Raw genomic sequence first — 8,167 nt, forward strand, 5'->3', positions numbered from 1 at the left:
AGGTTTTTCCAGAATCTTCCAGGTTGTTCTCACAGCTCTTACCACTCTGCAATACTCTACTAATTTCAATAAAAAAAAATATTGATCTCTGCCATCAATCAATAAGAGTCAGCAGTATTCTGCTCTTAAGAACTTAGAAAGAGGCCCTGAAAGTAAAAATCATAAGCATAATCCTATCAGTTCATAATGGAAAATATTAGCCATCTGCAGAATAACCCATACAGTTATTTCTGTTAAGGAGTTTCTTATATAATCACATTGGTCAGAATGATTTAGGTTGGTCTCAGAAATCCGTGATAGGAACAAGAGAGTCTATTGATTTTATATCCCAAATATTTCTGGAATTATTTCTCTCCATCTCCAAAACACCATTCATTAAGTCATCATATTTTATTCCTAAATTACAATAGCTAATTATTCTAACCATATTCATTCTTGATCCTACATGAATTAAACACCTTTACGACAGCAGAAAAATAATTTTAAAAGCAATTCTAATCAGTTTCTTCCCTGCTTAAAAACCCTTCAATAGTTCCCGATGGTCTTTCTTAGAAAGTCCAAAATTCAGGAATACCCTGCATGATCTCTACCTCCCAAATCTTCACCTCTGCATCCTCACATTATTAATACCAACTCTTTTATTCATGCACTAAGCTCCAGATACATCCATTTTCTTTTTTTTTTTTTTTTTAATGTTTTTATTTATTTTTGAAACAGAGAGAGACAGAGCATGAGCAGGGGAGGGGCAGAGAGAGAGGGAGACACAGAATCTGAAACAGCCTCCAGGCTCTGAGCTGTCAGCACAGAGCTGGACGTGGGGCTCAAACTCACGGACCGCGAAATCGTGACCTGGCTGAAGTCGGACACTTAACTGAGAAACCCAGGTGCCCTAGACACATCCATTTCTATTAATTACTTAAAAATATCCAAACTATTTTCCACTTAGGACTCTCTTTTATGTCCCCACTGACTAAAAGTCTCTTCTACTTTTTTGGGTCCATCCTATCAACCCTTTAAGCCCTCACTTAAAAAATCACTCCCACAGGGAAACCTTCTCGAATTTCCCACAGAAAACCAGCTCTTCTGTTTTGCAGTCTCATAACACCAACTCAGTTTTTTCTTCAAAGTAATGAAGACAGTTGTAATTAGGTATCTGTATGTTTACCTCTTTAATAATTGACTCCATCACTAAATTGTAAGTTCACTGAGGACAGAAATCATATCCGCTTTGTTAATGTGTTTTCATGACTTAGTCAGTGCTTAGCACATGGTCTGTGTTCAATAAATATTTTTAATGAATTAATCAATGAATAAATAAGAACTAAAACATAATCAAATTGGAGGAAAAACTATTAAAACCAAGAACTAACTAAAGGAAGTCAGTGAGCAGGAACTTGTCACAACTTCTCCAACATTCTCAGGGAGGTATGTGTCCCGTGAGAAAATATCAAGGTTAAATGTCCTGCCGTGAAACAGAATAAATTAAGATTATTCAACTCTACCCCTGCCTTGATTCTATACTCCCAAAATAATATTCTCTTTTCAATTTTTTTTTTCTTTCCTTGTTATTTTTTTAGAAAGAAAAGCCACTGGAAACAGATTAACTATCCTGATCTCCATAACACAATTTTCACTTTAAATAATGGCATTCTGGTTTATACATCAATCTCTTGTTATTTTAGTTAATATGAGTCAGTCTCAAAATCTAAATATCTCTCCCTGGTGGAAAGAATGTATAATAAGTCAGAAGACAGGATTTTGAAGAATGCAATCCACTCAAGGCTACACAGTGTATCTGAAATCAAAGGCATGAGCACAATCTAACATAGGTAGGAATTTAGATCCTAGTAAATTCTATTAAAAGTTTAAAAAAGAGATTTCAAGTATGTAGAACAGAAACTGATGTCAGAGGCAGACAGAGCTAGGAATTCAATAGACAAAGCAACAGAAATGAGAAGAGATTGAGCAAAACTGGAAAGCGGTCTGAAAAAATTGCCTGCCACAAGCACTGTTGTTTATAGTCTTAAGCACCAGAAGTAGTACATTGTGGCTGCTGCTGGGTCAGCTGCACTTAAAGCACAATGTGCATCAGAGATACTAAGGACTGGACACAAAGACAGCATCACAGCAAGTAATGTCTGTTAGAAACTGGCCAAGGGAGGCAGGAGAATGTGGAGTTATAGTCTGTTGGTTAGGAGATGGGCTCTGGAGTTAGAATGCCTATTATTGAATCCCAGCACTCCCCCTAATAGTTATGTGATCTTGGGCAAATAATTTTACCTTTTTTTTTAAGCACTAATTTCCCTTACTGAAAAAATAGGAATAGTAATAATGGTATCAATTTGTGAAAATTGGATGGGAATTGTTTAGCACAATTCTTTGGCAGAAAATAATGCTTTGTAACTATAATAACAACACCCTAAATATAATAAACTGCTATGGTCAAATCATTGTAATAAGCGTTCATAGGAGGAGGTTAAGGCAGGGGTAAAGGAAGAGAAATTTGGAGATAAATGACTTTGCATTCCTATCATATAGGTATTTATGATTTAATAAGGAAGATCTTCTTTCTTTCTTTCTTTCTTTCTTTTGAGAGAGAGAGAGTAAGAGTGAGTGGGGGAGGAGCACAGACAGAATCTTAAGCAGGCTCCATGCCACCCATCACGGAGCCCCATGCTGGGCTATTTCACCACCTTGAGATCATGACCTGAACAGAAATCAAGAGTTGGACACAACCCACTGAGCCACCCAGGCACCCCAGGAAGATTTTCTGATTGAAAAAATCAAGAGCCTATCCTGTCACTGTTTGCACAGGACACATTCTTTTGGTAGACAGGCTTAGTTATACCAGAAGGAAGAAAGATAAAGTACAGAGATCAAGTTGATAGAACATGGTAATTTATTTAACGTTTTAAAAATTTATTTTGGCAAATGGAATTAATAAAACTTACTAGAAGACAATTAGTAAAGTGATTTAGTGACATGAAAAGTAACATTCCTCTTTAAACAGAGATATTATTTCATATTAAAATGAAATCTTCATGCAAAAGCTCACATCAAATAAGTGATTTGTGGTTTTGGACTTATTATTGTGTGCAACTGTACAACAGCAACTGAATGATGCGCTCACTTCCTTTGAAAGATTCTGAGCAATATTTATGGAGTGTTTATATAATGGAGAAATTTAAGACTTCAAAAACTGCATCAGAGGAAACAGAAGGAACATTGTGATAGAAATAAAAGAGTGGTTTAGTACATACACTCTTACACATATATTCTAGTCAGGTGGGTGGTCACAAACAATAGATATTGAAGTAATAAATTATAAGAGCAAGGCTATCAAATCAATATTTTACTACTAAAGCACAAAATAGTGATTTGGTAACAGGAAGCCATCTTGAGCAGTTTAAATCATGTTGGAAAGCAACCGTTACCAGTATATGCATAGGAACAAATTTAAAGTCAGCACTGTAAGAGGCTATTACACAACTAAGCCAAACATTGGTTTTGAGTTTTTGATTAAAATTATACAGATGAGCCAATTAAAATGGGACTGAAATGAAGGAACTAATATAAAAGAGTGTGCCAGGGGTGCCTGGGTGGCTCAGTCGGTTGAATGTCTGACTCTTTGTTTCAGCTTGGATCATGATCTCGCAGTTCGTGGGTTCAAGCCCCACATCAGGCTCTGCCCTGACAGTGTGGAGCCTGCTTGAGATTCTCTGTCTCCTTCTCTCTCTGCCCTTCACTCACTCTTTTTCTCTCAAAAACAAATAGACATTTAAAAAAAGAGAGTGTGCCAGGAGATCTAGCAGGTGCATGTGTGCATATATGTGTAAAATAAATACATTTGGAAGAAAACAAAAGGCTAAACAATCAACTGACTAATAAGAATAAACCAATGATAGCAAATGTAAAAATGATGTAAGGAACTTCAGTTGACCACATAAAGTGACCTTGGAGTGTGATAAAAATTTCCTACTTCTTGAAGCTAGTGTAAATAATGCACCAGGAAGGATCTCATTTACCAAGAATCGGAATAAAATTAATTTTAATTCACCAAAAGTAAAAAGATCTAGAGATAAATTTACTGATTAAAGAAATGACAAACCAGTATCAACATGTCTAAATGTTGCCAGTTATTACGGTGCTTTGATCAAGATGTTATGAGGTCAAAGCATAATCCTTAAACCTATGTGCAAAGGCCTTCGGAAAGGAAATTCTTGGGAACAGTTCACTCTCACCACAACTGAAACTAGGGCTGGCTTCTGCTTCCCTAAAGCCACAAGGATGTCTCCAAATTCTGAGCAGTAGTTAACGGTAATAATGAACTGTGTTTGATTGATGGGTGTTTGAGTATGCACAAGAGAATACAAGTACCAAATTAAAACTATTAACTTTGAATTCCAAATAACTATTTTGCCCTAAGTTCTTCTAAATATTTGCATCAATACATCTGTCCTTCTGTCAAAAGCATTTATTTTGTCTAATAAACTTTATTTTTGTGGATCATCATGTTACATCTTATCATCTTAGGTTATACCTTCCAAGATTTCTGTAGACGTGTGTGTTCTAAAAACTTTTTCTACACTGTATCATCACATTTTAAAATTTCAATTTATTAGTTTGATATTCCAGGTTGCACTGGAACCTCTGCAAAATTTTATTTAGTTCGTTTTTAATGTAGTTTGTCTCTAAAATTTATTTCAAATGAATGATGGAAGGCAATTCCATATACCCCAAACAAACTAAGTAGCAACGAATTGTCTCTTCATAGAAAAATTTATGGCAAAATTAGGCATTGGAGAAGAGACAGATACTGCATGTACCTACAAAAACAAAGGTCAAAAAATACAGAGGCCCTTTTCCCATTTCAGTGAGACAGCAACAAGAAATGATCTTGCCTTCCTTAAAAAAAAACAACAAACCAAAACCCAAATTAATACAATGTTCAAAAGTACTTGGTCAGTATCCAGCTTCACAGAATTCCTCCCCCTACCATTCAAAATGGAGTTTGAGGTTAATGAGAAGGCAAAAGATATATCTTAAGATGTATGTTCATCAGTGTTCCGTTACACTGACAAATGTACACTGACAAATTTGTCAGGAAAAAACTGACAAATGTAGTTCTGACAAAATCTACCTATATAATTAATCCTTTACATTATTTACATATTAATTATTTACATATTAATTGCACATGTAATTAAGTGAATACAATAAAAAAGATTAATTCCATATAATTAATATTTATTAATTTTTTATGATATGAAATGTCCCGAAATTTCAAGTAGAAATTTTTTATTTTTTTTGTACTTGCATATCAAAATAGTTTATTCTTTTTATTACTGAGTACAGGCATCCCTTGCTTTACTGCACTTTGCAGATAATGTGTTTTGTTTTGTTTTGGTTTGGTTTTTACAAATTGAAAGTTTGTGGCCACCTTGCATGAAGGAAGTCTATCAGTGCCATTTTTCCAATAGCATTTGCTCACTTTGTGTCTCCACGTCACATTTTGGTAATTCTTAGAACATTTCTTACTTTTTCATTATTATTCTGTTTGTTATAATAATATATAACACATACTAAATTTGTTATAATATATAATATTTATATTATACTAATAATTAAAGATATAAAAGATATATTATAATTAAAATATTATAATTATATGTAATTATAATATTATATCTTTTCTATTATAATACTATATAATAATAGAATCACTGGTCTGTACTCAGTGATTACAACTTGCTGAAAGCTCAGGTGGTGGTTAGCATTTTTTAGCAATAAAGCATGTTTTTTTCCTTTTTTAAATTTAAAATTTACTTAGTTAACATACAATGCAGTATTGGTTTCGGGAGTAGAATTCAGTGATTCATCACTTACATACAGCGCCCAGTGCTCATCAAAATTTCCCTCCTTAGTACCCATGATCCATCTAGCCCATCTCCTACCCACCTTCCTCCATCAACCCATAGTTTGTTCTCTATCATTAAGAGTCTCTTGTGGTATGAAATGTCCCAAACTTTCAAATAGAAATTTTTTAAATCAAGTTTTTTAAGGAGTTTATATTAATTGCTTACCCTTAGCAGAGAGGAGCTTCAATGGTGTGGCTTCTTAAAGCAGTGTATTTTACTGCCTTAAAAAACTAGCCATTTATAAAATATTATGTTACGGTTTAGAAAAGGTGTGATGAAATAATTGTTTTAAAACGTGTTTTACTTGTTTTAAGATTGAAATACATATGAGATGGTCACAAAACAAATGCATAAGGGAACATTTTAGATACAATTTTAAAGCAATAAGGTAATGGATGTCACTCTCTTTTCAACTATATGATAGCTCTCCTAAAGAGAAGAAATGCTAATGAGAAACTGTTTGTCAAATGTATTTTACCATAAACACGCTAATACTTTATTCATACATTTAAAGGGGAAACTTCCATTTTTACATAAGTGCTTGATATTTATTCAGGAAACTTGCTAACAATGGCTTATTAATCATCAGGGTATAAAAAAGAAATCAAATCAACATGTTTTTATTTCCAAGAAAAATCTAAATGAAAAATATAACCACTGCTATCTAGCATAACTAAAGAGTCCAAAAATTTATAAAAGTGATTCACTCTGTATTTGTACTCTAAAAGAGTGTACTAAAACTGTGAAGGCTAGGTTTTAAAGGTTCGTATTGATGGGGTTGCTATTTTAACCCCGAAAATACATCAACTATGTGGGCTGGCCTTATTTTTATGAATGCATTACACACTGAATGTTCGTGTCCCCCCAAAACTCTAAGTTAAATGCTAATGCCCAAGTGATAGCATCAATAGGTAGAGACTTTGGAAGTTAATCCATGAAGGTGGAGCATGAATTCATGAATGCAATTAGTGCACTCAAGAACAGACAGCAGTTTGGGCGCCTAGATGGCTCAGTCAGTTAAGCGTCCAACTTCATCTCAGCTCATGATCTCACAGTTCATGAGTTTGAGCCCTGCATCTGGCTCTGTGCTGACAGTTCAGAGCCTGAAGCCTGCTTCAGATTCTGTGTCTTCCTCTCTTTCTGCCCCAACCCCGCTCATACTGTCTCTGTCTCTCTCTCTCTCTCTCAAAAATAAACATTAAAAAATTAAAAACAAAACAAAACAAAACAAAACAGACAGCAGTGAACTTTCTTGTCCTTTCCACCATGTGAGGACAGTGAGAAGACTGTGGTCCATAAACCAGGAAGTGGGATTTTACCTAACACCAAATCTGCTGGTGTCCTGATCTTGGACTTCCAGCTTTTAGAACTGTAAGAAATAATTTTCTTTTGTTTATAAGGTATAGTATTTTCTTATGGCAACCAAAAGGACTAAAAAAGCAAAAAGGCTAGGGGTTGACAGGGAATATGCACATTTTGCATCATTCCATTAAACAATACCTTAATTATTCCTGTTTGAGCCAGACCTCAGGAATGATATGAAAGTACAGGAAAGGAGATTTAAAAAGATCATTAGGCTATTCAGGATAGTATGTGTCAGTCTTAATAGGCCAAAACTTTTCCTAAAAGAAAGAAGTTTGTCTGTCTCAGTTTGTCTCTTTCATGCTTTTTATCAGTGTATGCTTGTAACTTTCAGTGTACGCTTACAGGTAAAGTAAAAGATTATATAACTTGAATAATTATCCTGGGAAATTTACATTTTGGTGGGATAATTTACCTCCATTGGCTGTAAAATGTATGTCACTTTTACTAGCACAAAGAATATGAGAGTATATGATTATAAAATCAGTTTGTTTTTCAGGGGCACATGGAAAGTGGGACACATGTGAACTTTATCATAAATTCTGTTTCCTTTAAGTATACATTGAGGATGAGGACATAAGAAAAGCTATAAAGAGGGGCACCTGGGTGGCTCAGTAGGTTACAGCGTCCGACTTCAGCTCAGCTCACCATTCCTGAGTTCAAGCCCCACATTGGGCTTTCTGCTGTCAGTGCAGAATCCACTTTGGATCTTCTATTGTCCTCTCTCTGTGCCCCTCCCCCTCCCAAAATAAACATTTTAAAAAAAGCTATAAAGAAGTTTTGAGGAAACATTAGTGTTTAATGAGCCCTAATTAGAAGTTCTATAAAAAGATACACACATGGAGCACAAGGACATACACATAGAGTTGGGTCCAACTTAACTTTTG

The sequence above is a fragment of the Panthera onca genome, chromosome C2, assembly GCF_046562875.1.
Source record: "Panthera onca isolate mPanOnc1 chromosome C2, mPanOnc1 haplotype 2, whole genome shotgun sequence".
In the NCBI taxonomy this organism is placed as follows: Eukaryota; Metazoa; Chordata; class Mammalia; order Carnivora; family Felidae; genus Panthera; species Panthera onca.